Source organism: Macrobrachium rosenbergii, chromosome 40, assembly GCF_040412425.1.
Source record: "Macrobrachium rosenbergii isolate ZJJX-2024 chromosome 40, ASM4041242v1, whole genome shotgun sequence".
Lineage (NCBI taxonomy): Eukaryota > Metazoa > Arthropoda > Malacostraca > Decapoda > Palaemonidae > Macrobrachium > Macrobrachium rosenbergii.
Genome location: NC_089780.1, coordinates 12,970,754 through 12,988,443, shown reverse-complemented (window position 1 = coordinate 12,988,443; position 17,690 = coordinate 12,970,754).

Below are 17,690 nucleotides of genomic sequence, written 5' to 3'. Positions count from 1 at the left end.
AAAACTGAGAACACTTTAGTGCATATTTTTCAGGAGACTTCCATATTCTGCTTTTCTTAAATTTCCACAAGCAACGTTTTGTATTTCATGAATGTTGTGAAAGCATTTACTTCCAAAAAATTAGTTTTTAATCTAAGATTTTCAGGACTCTGGTTTGTTTTAACTTTTATAAAGCTGTATAAAGCTGCCACATTTTTAATACAGTGCTGTATTAGCAATTGCATTTATTTGCTATTTTAACTTGTGCCTTTTTTTTTATATTTTTGAATTTTAGTGCATACAATATCTCGGTGGTTTTCAATTAGTATCATCTTATCCAGTTTTGAAGTGAGAGAGAGAGAAAACTATCATTTTGTTATTAGTGTTGTAGATTGCTTCCCTTTCTGTTGGGTACTGTAGAAGTGTGGAAAATGTATGTGAATATACCAAATTCGATATAAATTTGCTTTTAACACATTCAGCTTGGCTTAAGAAAATAGTAGATGGCTAGTTTGAAAATGATTGACATATGAATTTGTAGACTGAAGCACAAGCACAATATTTAGAAATAACCATTTTTCATAATGGTAATGGTACAGTGACTGAGACATATCGAATAATTTATAGGCAGCATTAATTAACAGGTGTCATTAAGCTACTGAACAACAAGGTTTGTGACGTCTTAAAAGCTTTTGTTCAATAATTTGTTTAAAAATAGTGCCTTAATCATTTGTCCTAATCACGTGTCCATACAATGTGCAAACATCATTTTCAACTTGTGCTTAACACCCAGAAAGGGAAGTTAACCACAGGCCGAGTTCCTAATAGGCAAAAGAATTCTTGTAATTTTTGTATGAGGCAAATAGAGGAAGAGTGCTACAGAAAGAGGAAGAGTTTGTACTGCATATTTGTAGGTCTTGAAAAGGCATCTGACAGAGTACCAGACTGATTCAAAGGGGATTGAAAGGTAGCTGATACTAGAAAGGTTCTAATATACTAAATAACTAAATGGTTCCAGTGCCAGGCTATCAGAATCTGTAGTAATAATTTTACTCTACCACAGCACTAGATGTAGAGTGAAAAGAATGCTAAGTGTATCAGAAGAATCCAAGATAAATAGTGATGGCCATCACTGATCTGCATTGAACCCTTGGCTGTTTACCATACAGATGGAAAAAGTTCAAAGGTCACCTACAGTTTAATTCCCAAAAATAATGTATTTTTTCTGAATAGTTTGGGAAGGGTCAAAATGTGACTACAGTAAATCCTCGGTTCAGAGAACTAATTCTGCCAAAGGTCAGTTCGTTAAAATAAGGATGAGGAAGTACTTAGAGGATCCTATTTTGCAATTTTACTCTTATTTATGAGTCATTAACTTTGGTAAAATTAAGTTTATTTATTAATCTCCACCACTTCTCGTGTATTCATAGAGGTTAGCTAATTTAACTGAGATTCAACAATTTTACTTGGTAATTTCCATTGATGACCCTTTTAATAAACCTAAACCCTATCAATATATCTAACCCACATATTGTATTTAGGAATCCAGTCTGGTTCAAGCCCTTACCGTTGTTTGGTAACAAAACTTACTAAGAATTTGCAAAGGTCAAAATTGTATTATAATATTAAAAATTAACATTAAGTTAAAATTCAACTAACCTTGAGAAAGGGATTCTGCAACAAACTTACAATTGCAGACTTGATATGGGTAATGACACTAAGGGCCCCTTTTACCTGTAAAGCTAAAACATTGTCACTTCACATGAATGGGTGACTTGAGGTCTGGCATCATGGCAATGCTGAGAATGTACAGATCAGGTGTGGTTGAGGTTCCCAGGATGTCAAAATCTGATGTTGAAGGCTATGAAGTCTCTGACACAGATGAGATCCCATAGGAGATGGTAGCATTTCTGATGGCAGACTGTCTACTTTAGTCTTGTTGAAGATGAAATCTTGAAGAAATCACAATTATTAATCTCTACAGGTGCATTTATGTACTAAATTTCAGTTCTTCAGTGGTGAGAGTTCTTGGAAGTACAGATTTAAAAGGTAACACCACATACACCAACTTTCTTGATCTCTAGCCAAACATGAACACTGAAGAGCTGCTGCATCTTATTTCACTGGAATAGCAATTCATTACAATTACTGAATTGCAGTGGTTTAAAAATTGTACAATGAAAATTTAAAATAGTTTTTCATGCTATAAAAATGAAACTCATATTTTTGTGGGTACCCTTTTCTAAGCTTATAATTGTTGCTTTACAAAGTTTGTTTGTTTCAGTTTACTAAGACTTGAAATAACGTTGTGCCGTAAGCATAACTCAGGAATTCTTTTACCTGTCGAGTAATGCAGCCTTCTGTTAACCTTACCTTTCTGGTCATGAAGCATAAGTAAAATGTTTGTATTTATAGAATAGAATAAGAACATGATTTTACAGTTCTCATTTTCAGCCTGATACACCCATCCTATTAGTGCTGCATACATAATATACTTACAGAATGGTAAATTCTTTGTACAGTACCACCTTATTTTGGTAATCTGAGTCAATTATATTATGATACTTGTAAGATGTAGTAGAAAGAATTTCATACAAGAAATATACCATGTACACAAAGATGGGCCGAGAGAAATTTGTAAAAGGGGTCAGGTTATTTGAGGCTTGAAAGCTCGTTATAACACTCGTAATGAAACCAAAGCAAAAATTCATTCAGTGTACAATAGCCCAAACTCTAGTTCCTATTACACTTGTTTGCAGTTTTAAATTAGATAAAATATCACAATGTAAAGTGGATAGAAAATCAACAGATATTTTCATACTTCTGTAGCAAATTGATATTGTAAAGGAAAAGTAATTTACTGCTTTACTAAAGGTATACTGATTTCCTTATTTCCAGGGGTTGCTTTAACTCCTTTATGCTCACGTATTTAACTCTTTTGTTTTGAAGATTAATACCAAAGTTACTGAAAGTGTGCTTTGTATTGTTTTTGTGATGACTTTTTTTTTTTTTTACCATTATCCAAGAAGTCCTTGACAAATCTTAAAAAGGATGGGAGAATAGCAGACCATGATTGTAATTCAACATTGCTTTCTGCTCTTGTTGTTGTAATTGTTTTATAGCAGCTTCTTGTTAGTTCCATACTTTTATGGCTTAAATGCCAAACTTACAACTTACCTCATGTTTCATCTAGTAAAACTTTACACATTTCACACAATCTATTCTATCCATTCATCTTAGCAATAGTTTGATTATCTCAGTGAAGTTGTAACCCTGGACATTTTTTCAGTACTCCTATAAATCTAATGTGTTAGAATTCACTATGAATGGCACTTGTAATGCTGTGTGGTTTGAGGAGAATGTTCTGTGTGTATTTTGTAAAGTGGACATTTGCAAAGTGATGATCAAATATTCTTAAAAGTGAAAACCATTATATATCATCTGAGCATTATCACTTTGTAGGAGGCTGCAAATCTTTAGCTTAATTCAAAATGATTTTATGGACTTTTTCATCACTCCTGAGGTGTGGAATGTATTTTTCTATTTGGTCAGGAGCATTGTTGTATAAAATAAACTCCATATTGTATATTTCAAATTGTTCAGTTCCGACTAGTCTTAATTCTCCTTTCAGCTGCAGTAATGGCAGATAAAAGCATGGCAGTATAAATTGTAGACTTATTTGTCATTATTTTGTGTAGAGCATGGCTGGTGATAATTAACTGACATGCTTAAAGATGTGGACACTCTCTTTATGGTAGAATATTTTAATTTGGACCAAATTAAGTGATGACTTTTTCTTATCAATCAAAGATAGTATGTTCAAAATTAGATACTGTATAAACATATTTATTTATATTAAATGCCTTTACATCTTGATGGATAGATTGACTGGTTTCCAAATGATTGGTCAATACATGTATAGAAATGTTAAGAGGATGGATGAGACCTAGTAGACTGAGCCCACTCCCACATTTACCCTAGTTTTCCCTTCTCAGCTTTGTTTGGCTTTCAAGATTTTATTGCAGCAGCCTTACTGGACCTTTTGTGCATAATTCACTATTTTCTTTCACTGTTTTCAGTTATTTATAGTTGTAAAGGTCTACTATCAATTTCATTGCCTTTGGCTGTTGAACTTTTTCAGATGAATAACTCACGTACCAAGTGTTAAATAATTCGAGAATTTAAAGTGGGAAATGCAGGAGAAAGTATTGGACAGGTGCATATTAACTTGCACCAGGATGTTTTACTATCGTTTTTCCCCTTAATATAAATTCTTTGGTGGATTGCTGTTAAGTTCATAATTGTATATTTTTCTTTGTTTCTTTCCATTTTTCAATGGGATGGTTTAGTGGTCAAAACACCGTTAGTAGTTCATGAAAGATGAAGGATAAGAGTACTATGAAGAAATGTCTGTGTTTCACATATTCATACACACTCATACAGACATCTTGCATGCTTACTTAGGAAGATTTTTGGCCTAAGGTATTTTCTTAAAAGAATTAAGTGATCACATGACAGTCATTTGTACAATTTTGGCTATGAAGGTCTCCTTGGAAAGGCATGGTAATTGCTTCTCATCCTTTCCATTAAAGAATAATTTGTCGATTTGGCTGCTCCAGTCTGCATTCCCAAATACCAAAGAACACCATTATATTTTGGCTAAGGGAAATGATCTTTAGGGTTTCCTGAGCATTATTATGCTCTCATAAAAATTACTTTCGGTTACATTTTTTTCTGAATAAATTTAAGCACATGTCTTCTGATCAGCTTAATAGGTTTTTATCTCCTTTGCACAAAGTTTTGGCTATGACAGACCTACAATTTCAAGAGTCTCAAAAAAAGAAAATCCTAATATGTCTATGTCTACAAGTATTACATAGGAAAGAGTACAAGAAGAGATCTTGACTCTTAATTCCAGTATATAGATTATAGACTGATCTCCAATTGAATTGACATGGCAGGTGAAAAGTTCAGCGGTCAGTTGGGTATTTCCACAGTAGATCTGTTACGTAAGGTTTTGTACAAGAGAGATCTGAGCTATAATTGAAGCTCATGGATTAAAGAATGTGATCTCCAATTGGCAACCAAAAAGTTTACCAAGTCAGTTTTGTATTTTCCAATTTTTTCTGCAAAAGTATTAGATATGTAATTTGTATCAATACAGTCCATACAAAAGTTAATAAAAAAATTTATTTTGCTGCACAGCTAAAAGCCAATTCCTTTCATTCCTCTACATACAGTTTGTCATGACACAACTTCGGTCATGAAGGAGAATTTAGCAGATGAGGTATGGAGCAACTTCTTTTGAGAGGCCCCTCCATCTCTCTTTTGTTTGTTAACTCTCAATGATTTGGCATTCAATCTTTCCCCTGCCCAGGTGTAAAATCATTATTAAGAATAAAAGTTTATGTAAAAAAAATTCTTTCTGTTAGGTTGTATGAGAATGTAATAAATTTTGCTAGTTTGAATAAATCTTCAAAAATTTCTTACATAATGATATTGTGTATGGATGCTATTCAGGATGCCACTTGCAAATATTTACTATTCTTTAGTATTATAATATGCTTAAAATCTGTGTCATATATGTTAAAGATGATGTGTGTATGATACTTTCAAAATTTTTTTTTTGTCTTTCCTGCTTCTTGTGCTCTTGTTACTGTTATGTCTGATAAATTTTTAATATAGTCATAGAGATTGTAGTATGTATCTATAAATATTTTAATACTTGGTATGGACAGCTCTGGTTCTCTGAGTTGTTAATGAATATGTAGAACCATAGCTCTAGTCTAGAGCCAAATACCGGTAACTCCAAATGTTAGTACTACTCCATAATAGATCTGGCAATGTATATACTGTACTCTGAATCTATGTTGATTTTTAATACAGTAAAATGGAAAAAGACCTCTTATCTTTTATTATTTCAAAAAGAATATATAACAGATAAATGCAAGGTGTTGTCACTATAGTTGTGTTATTGAAATGCTATAAAATTTGGTAATTGTGTTGAAGGACAAGAATAAGGATCTCCTAAACAAAGCAGGTCTTGGATGAACACATTCATGCTGACCAGTTCTTAAGTGTGGCTGTTCAACAAATTCTAAAATATTTATGAACACAAAGTTCAGTAATGCGACCTAAGCCTTTCCCTTTCCAGTAATCCTGATAGTCCTTTCTGCAAGAAAGTAATGGAGAAACTCATTGGTGAAAATGTTGATGCCTCGGTAGTTAAAATACTATTAACATCTTAAAATGACTCTTGTCATGATCTACAATGTTTTTACAAATTTGACCTAAAAAATAAGTCATCACTATCAATGTTTGATTGTCGAGTACAACCCCGTTAACATTCAGATGCCTTATTTTAGTTAGAAATTCCAAGTCATACCAGCCTGTTGTGTCAGAAAAAAGACAACTAGTGCACATGCCTTGTGCCCTTATCTGAAGCAACCCGTCATCCTTCATTTCATTGTGTGACCCTCTGTTGTTCACAGCTTACTCTCCAAGATTAGAGCCTGTGACAGTTCTTATCTTTGTGTCAAATTGTTCCTTATACATACCTCATTATTTTTTACTCATGACCACCCTTTCATCTGCCTTTAGTAAAATCTTGCTAGTTTTTGTCATTTTCCAATTGTTATGGATTATTGAGTAACAATTTTAAATACAGTGTCCGTTGGTGTAGTAATTCAGTTGTGGTGTTTCCTCTGGCTTGGCATTTTTCTTGTCAACAGTTGCTGAGTGATTAAATTTTCCATAATTCTGCATATTTTACATGTTTTAGTTTTAATTATATTAATTTTTCCTGTTCCATTATGGGTTACTGTGAGTAACATAGCTTCAAGTATTGTTTCTGTGATCTTTGTAATTCATCAAACTAACCTCCTTCAGTGTCTGCAAGGAAATCAGTTGAAAAAAATGGAACTTTCTGACATTACCAGATCTCCAATTCATCCCTCATCAAAAAATAACATTTGGTTTGCTTAGGGAGCAGAGACTTTTCCCATTTAGTCCTGTTTCAGTCAAATGATGGCTCACATGCGGGGACTGCTCTCTTCTCAGGCCATTGGTCATGTTTCCCTTGGAAGTGGATGTTTATGAGAGATTTTCTCTAGGTTCACTTTTTGGACCTTCTATTTTGTGAAAGCTTGATTTGCCGGTTGAAGGATTTTTAAGGCAAGTTCATACAAATGTTGATTTGCTTTTAATCATAATTACAATGAAAATCTATTCCACGATTTCTAACTGTTACTCTTTTAGTATGTTCTGTTGCTTCCCCTTCCAGTTAGTTCTGACGCCATTTAGATTTCCATTTTTTCTTCAGGCCTAGATTCAATAAACGCATGATGTTGCTACCCTTTAGGTCTTTTCATTAAAAAATCTGCATTATTAAATTGCTCTAGTTTTTTGTTCCAGGCTATATAGCACTTAGTAAACCCTGTGAAGTTTGCTGAGGGAAACCATATGATGATTATTATTATTATTATTATTTATTATTATTATTATTATTATTATTATTATTATTATTATTACAGTAATTTCATGATTATCTCGACTAAAAGAGCCAAGACCTTGTAAGGTATGATCAAAATTCAGATGAGGTCAAATAAAAGTCTACGAGTAAAAACGACAACTCCGTACCCTTACTCCCCTACCTTGTCAATACCACATAAGCACAAACAATAAATATGCTTACAAACAACAACAACCATCACTTTAAACTGAAAAATTGCTGCAAAAGGCAATTAGCTACCTTATTTTCCAATTTTTGTAACAAAATGTACTGTATAAATAAACTAAGCAAAAAAGTAGTGAACCCTTTTTTTCTCTCGTGTAACACTACCAAAAACAGTAACAGGTACCACTTTCTTTTTCCTATTTTGCTTAAACATAAATAACAACAGACTTAAAGATTGAAAGACTTTTTCTCTTTCACTTACCTGGGTGTGGTTTTAAAACTGCATGCGTTGTCTGACTGCGTATTAAAAACTTGTGAGGAGCTTTACAAGTCCTCCTCCTCCTCACCCTACAACACCACTGTATCGTCGAGGTCATTTACCTCCTGACCTCCTTGATGCCTAGAGGGCCATGGTCATCAAGAGGCAGTAAAGAGACAGATTCCTCACTGGATGAACCTGGTACTGCAACATCAACAAAAGGGAATCTCCATCAGCTAAAATTCCTCTGTTTCCTCCCCAGAAGCATCTAAAGCTTCACCTGGAGTCTTCTTTTATAAAGCCCATGTTGAATCTTGACTTGAAACAGCCAACCTTGGGATGCCCCAAGGCAGGCCTGCGAACCTCATAGCTGCAGCCTTTAACCTTGCACTTCCAAGCCTTAGCTCGCCGGCTATCCTGTGCTAATGAAACCAGATTAAGGTCAACTGTTCAATGTCCTCATGTTGGCCTTTTCCCATGACCTTGCGGAACTGACTCCTGGACTTCATCTTCCCAAAGTCTATCACGTATCTCTTCAGCTCGTCTTGATATCATGCAAGGTTGACCTTGCAATGCCATACTCATTCATGATACATGTCTCAGTTCTCTTGATGAATTCTAGTTTCTTCTGAAAAGTCAACTTCTTGCTCACCCTCATGGGACATGTGGGGCCACACAAATAATGCAACATACACACAACTAACAGCACCTGCAATTCTGAGGCACTACAACAAAAAGCCACATGTTCTGGATATAGCATCGCATACAGTGAAGTTGCCAAACGTTCAAAACAGTGACGGATCACACGAGACTAGATAAAGAGGGATAATGCTCTTGTTACTGTGTGCATTGATACTTTCCAGATGTAGCCAATTAGAGAAAGATATGTTTATGATGCATATGTCTACCAGCCATTTAAAAGCAAAAAATCACAATGAAATGTAATGATGTATGTGTCCACCAACTGCAGAAAAGCTTGCAAGAAAACATGATGAGTCCTTGACCTCCCATGCATCTTCTACCATAAGTCACTGAACTAATGATGTACCTGTATCAGCCAATTATACATAAACTGACTTATGATGATGCGTTAAGTGATGTTGTGCTTTTAAGCCAATAACAATCGCGAAAGACTCACTATCTGTCTTTTTCTCTCTCATTCTTTTGCTTTGCCATTTTTATTGGTTTTAATTTTTTTGGTTGTCATTTTCTGCAGTAAAAATTACTGAATGACAAAACACCAAGAATAAAAAAATGAGAAATGATAGGGAAAAAAGGGAAGGTAGGCGTGTATACAGTACTGTTATCTCTGCATTTTCATGTGTGTTACAGGCACTGTACATACAAATGTTTGTTTCTTACTGTGGTATTGGTTATTCTCTTTTTTTTTTTTTTTGCATTATGCATGATTTAATGCAATTCAAGATACAGTACAGTACTGTAATATTCCTTAATAAAATGTGGAAAAAGCATGATCGTAAGAGACATAAAACAAAAAAAGCTCTAACGAAGTCAAATGCCTGACTACCCCTCTCCACCCTACCACACTGCATTCCCACCCCACTCCTAGCCCAGGAAACTCCATCCCTGGCCACCCACCTTCCCAGACAACCCCTTCTCTGCACGCTTATTCCTGTAAGTAGCTTTACTGCCACTCCCCTCCCATTGCACCCAGCCTTCTGACACCCCCCCCCCCCAAAAAAAAACTTTGGAAGCTTTCCCCGGCCTCCCAAATCTCAGTCTGTTTATGAGTGTAAGCAGTGTTACCAACATTTCCTTAGACACGCACAGCTTTTCCAACCATCGGAGAGCGATATATACGTAGAGATATCTGTGGTCCCTGGCGTCTGGTTGTTTCTGGATGATGTCGAGCTTCAGAAAATGTGAATTTAGATAACTGAGGGATTATTATTTATTATTATTATTATTATTATTATTATTATTATTATTATTATTATATTAACACTGTACGCGAACAGGAAAAGCCAAAAAGAAAGAAATTAAAAAGGACAAAGCAAAGCCAAGAGAAGACTAGCATGGTAGAACAAAAGTTGAGAAACTGAAAACAAAACAACAAACAATTAACAGGGTTTAATGTAGGAAAAAATTATTTTTGGTAACCGCTCTGAGTCCTCAAAGAGGTTACTCTCACAGCCTCCTCAGGGCTTCAATCGACAGACCAATCAACCTCAAAGAATTCTCTCATACCGCAAAGGGAATAGATCTAAGTACTGGGAACACTGTCCACATAAGTATCCTACATAAGGATCTTTATCAAGGGACATAGGATCTTTAAGAAACTAGAAGAAACAATCTTCTATATTATTTCCTCAGAAATGCCACAAATTGGGATATCTGAAAGAAAAGACCTACATATCTGCATTGGACCACTGTCCACATAAATATCTTGTACTAGATCTCCATCAAGGGACATAGCACACTGGGCAAAACTAGAACTCTTCCCTCTGCAAGCCAATCTTCTTGAATATTCCCTTAGAAACACCACTAGTTGGGATATCTGAAAGAATTTGGGTGACAGGTCAATTGCATTGTGGACAATTGTGTCCCAGTCAAATGCATTGCAGTCATTGGCATATGGTATTTTTGCATCCAAGTCATTTGCATCTTAGTACGAGTGTATATAAACATATTTTTGTAATTTTTAAATTTTTATATAGTGTCAAGAACCAATGAGATATCTCACTAGAACAACTCTGTCAAGCCATGATGAATTTTCAATGGCAGACATGCCCCATGTCTCAGCAATGGTGAGAAGTATTCATTTATTGAAGGTAGAAAGTACAAAATGTTCTGTCTGTACCATTACAAAGATGTAATTATAAAATTATTATAATTATTAATTATTATCATCATCATTATCAAGCCACACACAATCCTCAGTTTCTCTTCTGTAAACAATGAAACCAAAAGGAGAATATCTGAGGAAGCACACTTTACCGCATTGGGATTTGAACCAATGCATGGCAGGTTGGAGTGAGGTTACTTTCACTTTGCCATAGAGAAGGATGACTGAGAAGTGAAGAGGTTTTGAGGATTAATGTAATATATATATATATATATATATATATATATATATATATATATATATATATATATATATATATATATTTTTTTTTTTTTTTTTTTTTTTAATGTATCGAGTTTCATAGGTACTACAACATGACTACCCTTATCAACCACGCATCTACCCATAAACCTGTAAACGCTATCAAAGCATAGATCAGTGTCTTATCACCAAAATTGTTTTCTCTCTTCTATTACTGTTCATTGGCTGTCGGGTAATATCAGCTGTTAATGGAGCTATCATGGCAGACAACAGTACTCTTGCTATCTGACGACTGACCGCGTCTTCAAGCAATTTTTACCATCATCATCTAGATGTCACATTCATATTTTAATCTTAAAACAACTTTCAAATATTTGACGAAAGTCTAGTTGGCAACACAGAGCAGTGGTCTTTGCTGAGCAATACAGCTATCTCCTTTAAGTTAATTCAGTTTTAGGTAGATTTTGGGACAAATATGAAACTAAACTCTGTTACTCAAGTACAGGGTTCCCCAATTTAATTCCTTAAAGATGGTTCCTTCAAACCTCTAATTTAACAAAAGTATATGTGGTAAATTTATACGTGCAGAAAAAAAAGCAATCTACAATTTCAGCCTAGACCTAACAATGTTATTCTATCATGAAAAATAAATAAAATCTGAAAATCCTACGACTGTTCATCCACCACATAGCACCAAATATCTGGTCCACCAATCTAACGACCATTTCATCATATAACAAAACTGGCACAAAAGTTAAGCATCACTGTCTCGCACACAATATAACGAAACAGTGGCGCTGCTTTACGTCAGTCCAGGTAATCTTGTACTGCGCAAGAACTGAACCAGAAACCTTATAAGGTCTGATACAATCTAAAGAAAGTGTGTCCAAGGAAGCCACTCCCTACTGAACCATGACCTTGTTACATTATCTTTCTCGACCATATCCGTATCCTGTACAAAGTCAAGATTAATATTATCATAACTGCGTGTAATATAAAACGACGCGAGATTAACATGATAACAGAGTTTACCTTACATTTAATATTCGAAGACGTTAAAGCTACTCCTTGGCGTAATCAAATGACTTTAATATGAAAGATAATACTGTGATAAGGAAGATAAAAATAAGGAGAGCAGCAGATGCGACACTTTTTTTTTTTTAACTTCTCGGAGGGACCAGTCTAGTCTGAAAAGTGCTTTTAATGGCCCTGTCTCTTTTTTCCAGCCTCGGCAAGGCTTTTGGGATGAGTTTGCTAGGCCCATACCCATGTTAATCCTAACAAGCAAGCAAGCATCTCTCTCATATATATATATATATATATATATATATATATATATATATATATATATACACATACATACAATGTATAATAAATGCATATATATATATATATATATATATATATATATATATATATATATATATATATATATATATAACAACAAGTGTCTCTTAACAACGAAGTGGCCCTAGAGGAAAAAATAAAAATCTGATACTTTTCTTTGACACTACTATACTTTTTACCTGCTAAATCCCAAGCAGAAAACTTCCACAACATTAGCCACTCCATACATTTAAACAGGAGGCTCATAAGTACTACAATAAACCTCCCAATTATACATTTTCATAAAACCTGCTGTTCCCTATATTCCTTCTATATGACCAGATCATCTCAAAACGCTGATATATCCCTTTCACTATTGATAAACATTTTATTTGTACCATATCTTTATATATCTTCAGTTTTCCCCTTTGAATTCTTCCTGTGCTACAAGCTCTTAGCAAACAATTTACCATTACTACTTTAACCTTGACCTTTTTCTTTTTTGCTCGTATTCGGCATCAAATCACCTTCAAAAATGGAGCATGCGCTCCCCTACCTTCATATACTCGCATCTTTGGTTCCACACACACACACACACACACACACACACACACCACGTCCTTTCCTCCCCGCTTGTACCATCCATACTGCTATTCATTACTTCTTATTTTTTCCAATTTACTGCCATAACTTTACAATTTATCCCATTTGCTCTTAAATTTATTCCAAATACTTTTACATGTACTTCGTTCAAGGATAATTTCAGTTATCAACAAAATCCATCAACAGGACTTTTTCAAAATTCCACAAACTGTAGCATTATAGTCTCGACACAAATATTTGATCTCCGCAACTCTCGTCTTATCTGAAGCCAGCTTGCTCATATGTAGGCATTTTATCAATTTCCTTCTTTAAGCTGTTTAGAATAAGCATACTGAATATTTTCATTATAACCGGCGCGAGAACAGTGCATCTACAATTATCTGTGATACCTTAGCTAAAATTTCCAGTTCCCAATCATCTCTTCCACTCGAGATTAATCTCAGACTGTCTGGTATGGCGAAGTAATACTGGCTGGTACAAGGCGGTAGTATAAGACAAGATCATCTGTTAAAAGCAACTGTCTGTCTTTAGGTACCAGGTCGTTGTAAAGATGGGTACTGTGAGAGGTAATAACAGTGATCAATTACTTATTATGCGCGGTTTTCGAAACAAGTACACTGAAGTAAATTAACATCTGAAAGACTGTTTACTACATCTGCCGACAGGTAAAAAAGTAAACAATATTTATATGAAATAATAAAGTCAAAATTAATACCTGTATAAATGATTAGATGGAAAGCAATGGCACAAACAAAATCACATAGTTACGATCAATTTAAAAGAATATCGTGACAGAATTCTCGCCATAAAACATGGTTAATCATCAATCCTCCACAACAGCTAATCTTCTTTAGCACAGCTTTAATTCGGTTTCTGTGGTGGGGTCGCACAAGGCAGATGGCTGCGACCCACCTAGATAATCAGCGTCATTCACATAAATGAATTAGTCGCGCCCACACTCCCACGGTGCGCCGGATGCCATTCGAGTTATCTGTCCTTAACGGATTCCTTGCCGCCTTCTTCCTCCTCCTCTGTCCTCACGATTTCGTCTGCCGAGAGAGCCTGCAGTCTTCCATCTAATCGATACTTACGTCAACTCGTGCAACGTTACTTGGGGTAAGGTTTCTCCAAGGTCCTCACATCAACATTGGGTTTATCGAAAGTCGTTCGGGTTTGTTTACCTATAGCTTGTAGAATAAAATGTGTCGTTCTGGACACTTCTTTAAGGCCGCGATTTCCTTGTAAAATTTACAGTCTGTAGTGTGATCTGCACTTCAGTCTGTTTGCTCGTGAGTAGGTAGATGATATTATGCATTCGTAACTTTATGCTCAATTAGAGTTGAACGTAGCTTCACTGATGACTTTATGAACGCCACGTGCATATGGAGGGTAGCTGTAATTCTTATCACTAGATTCCAATAAGGCGATTAGATAAAAAAAAAAAAAAAAAATCAGCATTTCGGGGAATTAATAACGCCTGGAATTTTTCTCATTTGGACAACATATCTACCAATGTCAAAATATTGTGAAATAATATCAGCGAAAGATAATACTTTAAACTAAATGTACTGTTCCCGACTGCCTTTAGACGCAAAATAGATACTAAACATTTTTAGTTACTAAGTCGAAAAGAACTCAGGTAGTTTCAATCAGTCCAGCCCTGGGGATTGCAAAAGTCTTATCCTAGGTGATTCTAAACACTCGAAGATGTGGCATCGAACAATAACAAACGAAAAGAGTAGACTTTTGTTAACTTGGTGAACAAAGATAGGCTACAGCCAACGCTATCTTTCCCGCGGGCGCCATGTGGACGCCGATGGACCCAGATAGTGTGATGTCAAAAATAACTATCCTTGAGAGATTTAGTCACGTGATGACATCGGATCTTAAAAAGTCACTCTCGGGTGTCTCAAAATACATCATAATTAAATATGTTCAAAAAGAGATGAAGGGTTTCCAAAGAAAACAGTAAAATAATTCTTATCGATCAGTAATTTCACAATTTAGTATACGATAGCGTTAAAAACCAGCAATTTGGGTGGTGTCTGACACGAACAACATATGTAAGACACGCCAGATAGCAGGAAAATAACAGATAAGAGAAGCAACAGATATTTAGCCTACTCGGCGAGCAAAGACTCGCCCAAAGAAATCGTAAGGAGGACGATGGTTCTTTTCGGGGAAGAAAGGTAGTGGTTCCAATTATAGCCACCTAGATAAACCACCCACACGTGCACGCCCTCACATACACTCGCACTCAGACACTGAACATCTGGCTCGGAAGATGATTAAGAGTTTCGGGCCGTATTCTTGAGACCTTGGTTCAACCACAGTACTTAACAGGAAGGAGATAAAATATCCAGTCGGAAGAGAAACTTCGGAAATTTCATTCTTACTCTCTTTAAATCTTCAGTTGAAAACCCTTATATATAGAGTCAACAGACTATAGGCTAAACCCACGAAGGTCCCCAAGGGAAATCAGATGATGACAGACACGTTACAGGAAAATGATAAATCTATAATAACAAAATCCGAGAGGATCTGATCTTGATTGTCATCCCCGGGGGACAGTAGGGGAGACATGACACAGCCACCCACTCCCTGCAAACTGGTTTGTCTGCCCCAGTGGGGCGGGGTAGGTAGGGGAGATATCCACCCTCCGCTCGTAATTAAATATAAGGGGATATAAAATAAAACCGAAACCCCTCAATTCAGGAGACGTTAGGAGAAAGCAGGAATGGAACTGTTTCTTGCTTAGACACATTAGGGGCAGGGATTGGATTCCTGTTGGTTCTTTGAAAGATTATCATCTTTAATTACTATTATATCTAATCATAATGATCACTCTTCCCTACAAAAGAAGCCTAAGGATTCAATAAACAACACGAAAACTGGAAAGAAAAACTAATCAATACGACTGAATGCATAAAATAAAAAAAATATTAACCAACACACAACTATATATCCTAACAAATAAATAAATAGGCAGACACATAAATAATAAATAAATAAACTTGAATGAACAGCTTCGCGGCGCATAACTAAATTCGATGATCTCACAAAAACAATTATCTTTCATAAAAACTGACAATAGTGGGACGTATACTGTCAGATGTGCCAATCCTGGTGCCAGCAATGCTGTATAACAATACACCTGCTTCAGATCTCGATATCTCTTCTGTATGTGTGTACGTATATAAATATAAATATATATATATATATATATATATATATATATATATATATATATATATATATATATAGAGAGAGAGAGAGAGAGAGAGAGAGAGAGAGAGAGAGAGAGAGAGAGAGAGAGAGAATTTTTTCATATTACTGTACGTTAATACTCTGCAGAAGTGTCTTTACCTAGATTTTCCCAGGCAGCAGACTGTCAACTGACCGGTCTCCCTTTACATGGCGTTACACATTCACGATCGATACTTTTTAAAATGATTAAGCGATTTGCATGACAACTATAGTTATTTGACTGACTTCGAAATATTTCATATATTCTAATATTATTAGCTGTAATTATACAAGAATTATTAAACGTTAAGAAATTATTTTTGTTTTGGTACTGAAATATTTATGTCTTATTTTGCAGTAGTATCCTTTAATTTTTAAGTTATACCGGAAATAATTACGTACAAATCCTTGTCATTAAATAATCTTCGGTGACGGATGACATATTTAGTTCAATCGAAACGTCTTCATAATCGTATACCAATAGTGTATGGTCAGAGATTGTCATTTCTACATGAACGCTATATAAAGGTACCGTTTCAGTGTAAATAACAGCAAAGTGGCATGCATTTACATTAATCTATTAATTTTACTGCGACGCAATTTACAAGACATACGTAGGCTATATTTCATCACCGAGAAAGCTTTCAAAACATCTAGATCTGTCAGATGTTGGATAGAATGTATTTCCTTCGCTTAGAGTCTTCCATAAAATTTGATTTTCATGAAAACGGCGACAGATATACTTGTATTACGAAATAATGATTAGACTTTACAAGATAATAATCATGACTGTCACAGCCTCAGGCCTAGTAATTTATTGCAGTCGTAATAACAACCCCCTGTGTTACCTTGGTTCCCCTTTAAAATCATAGAAAATCTTTCAGTTTCGGCTCAAGAGAGAAAACGAGTCCTGCACAGCGGAGCACGCGCAAAGCAGACGACGCTATTTCTGGCGAGCTCTGTCACACGAGTGTGCGGGAATTTGACCCTTGTGACACTCCCGCCCTTGAATCATTCTAGCGGACCCTCGTATTCTCAGTGGAGTCAGACAAGGGGGGGATCACTACAGCTGCGAGACTCCGTCAGGAGGTAAGGCCGTCCCTTTCTCATGTATTTTCCTCTATTTGCAGCTGAGGTCGATCGTGAAGTGGTAATTTGTAAAACGGGCCGTTCTCCGAACGATGCAGACGTATCTCAATGACGCCAGAGTGACGTAGAGGCGTAAAACCGCGGGCCAGCTTTGCCAGTCAAAAAATCCCCCAACAGTACACCACCGCGACCAGTATGCCGGATAACCTTGCTTACGTATGGAAAACCTGTGTCACCGTGATGGTGTTCACGTGTACAGGAGCGATTGTAATATGTCTTGTGATAGTGTCTAGCTGGAAATAAGCGACTGTTCGAAATATGTTTGCGTTTGTGAGGGGAAGTTAAGAGGGGACCTACGTGCCAAGCTCTCGCCGACGGTAAGCCATGTCTTACGTAATAAACTGGTCGTTTTAGTCCGTTCGGCTGTTGCCGCACGATAAGATTGA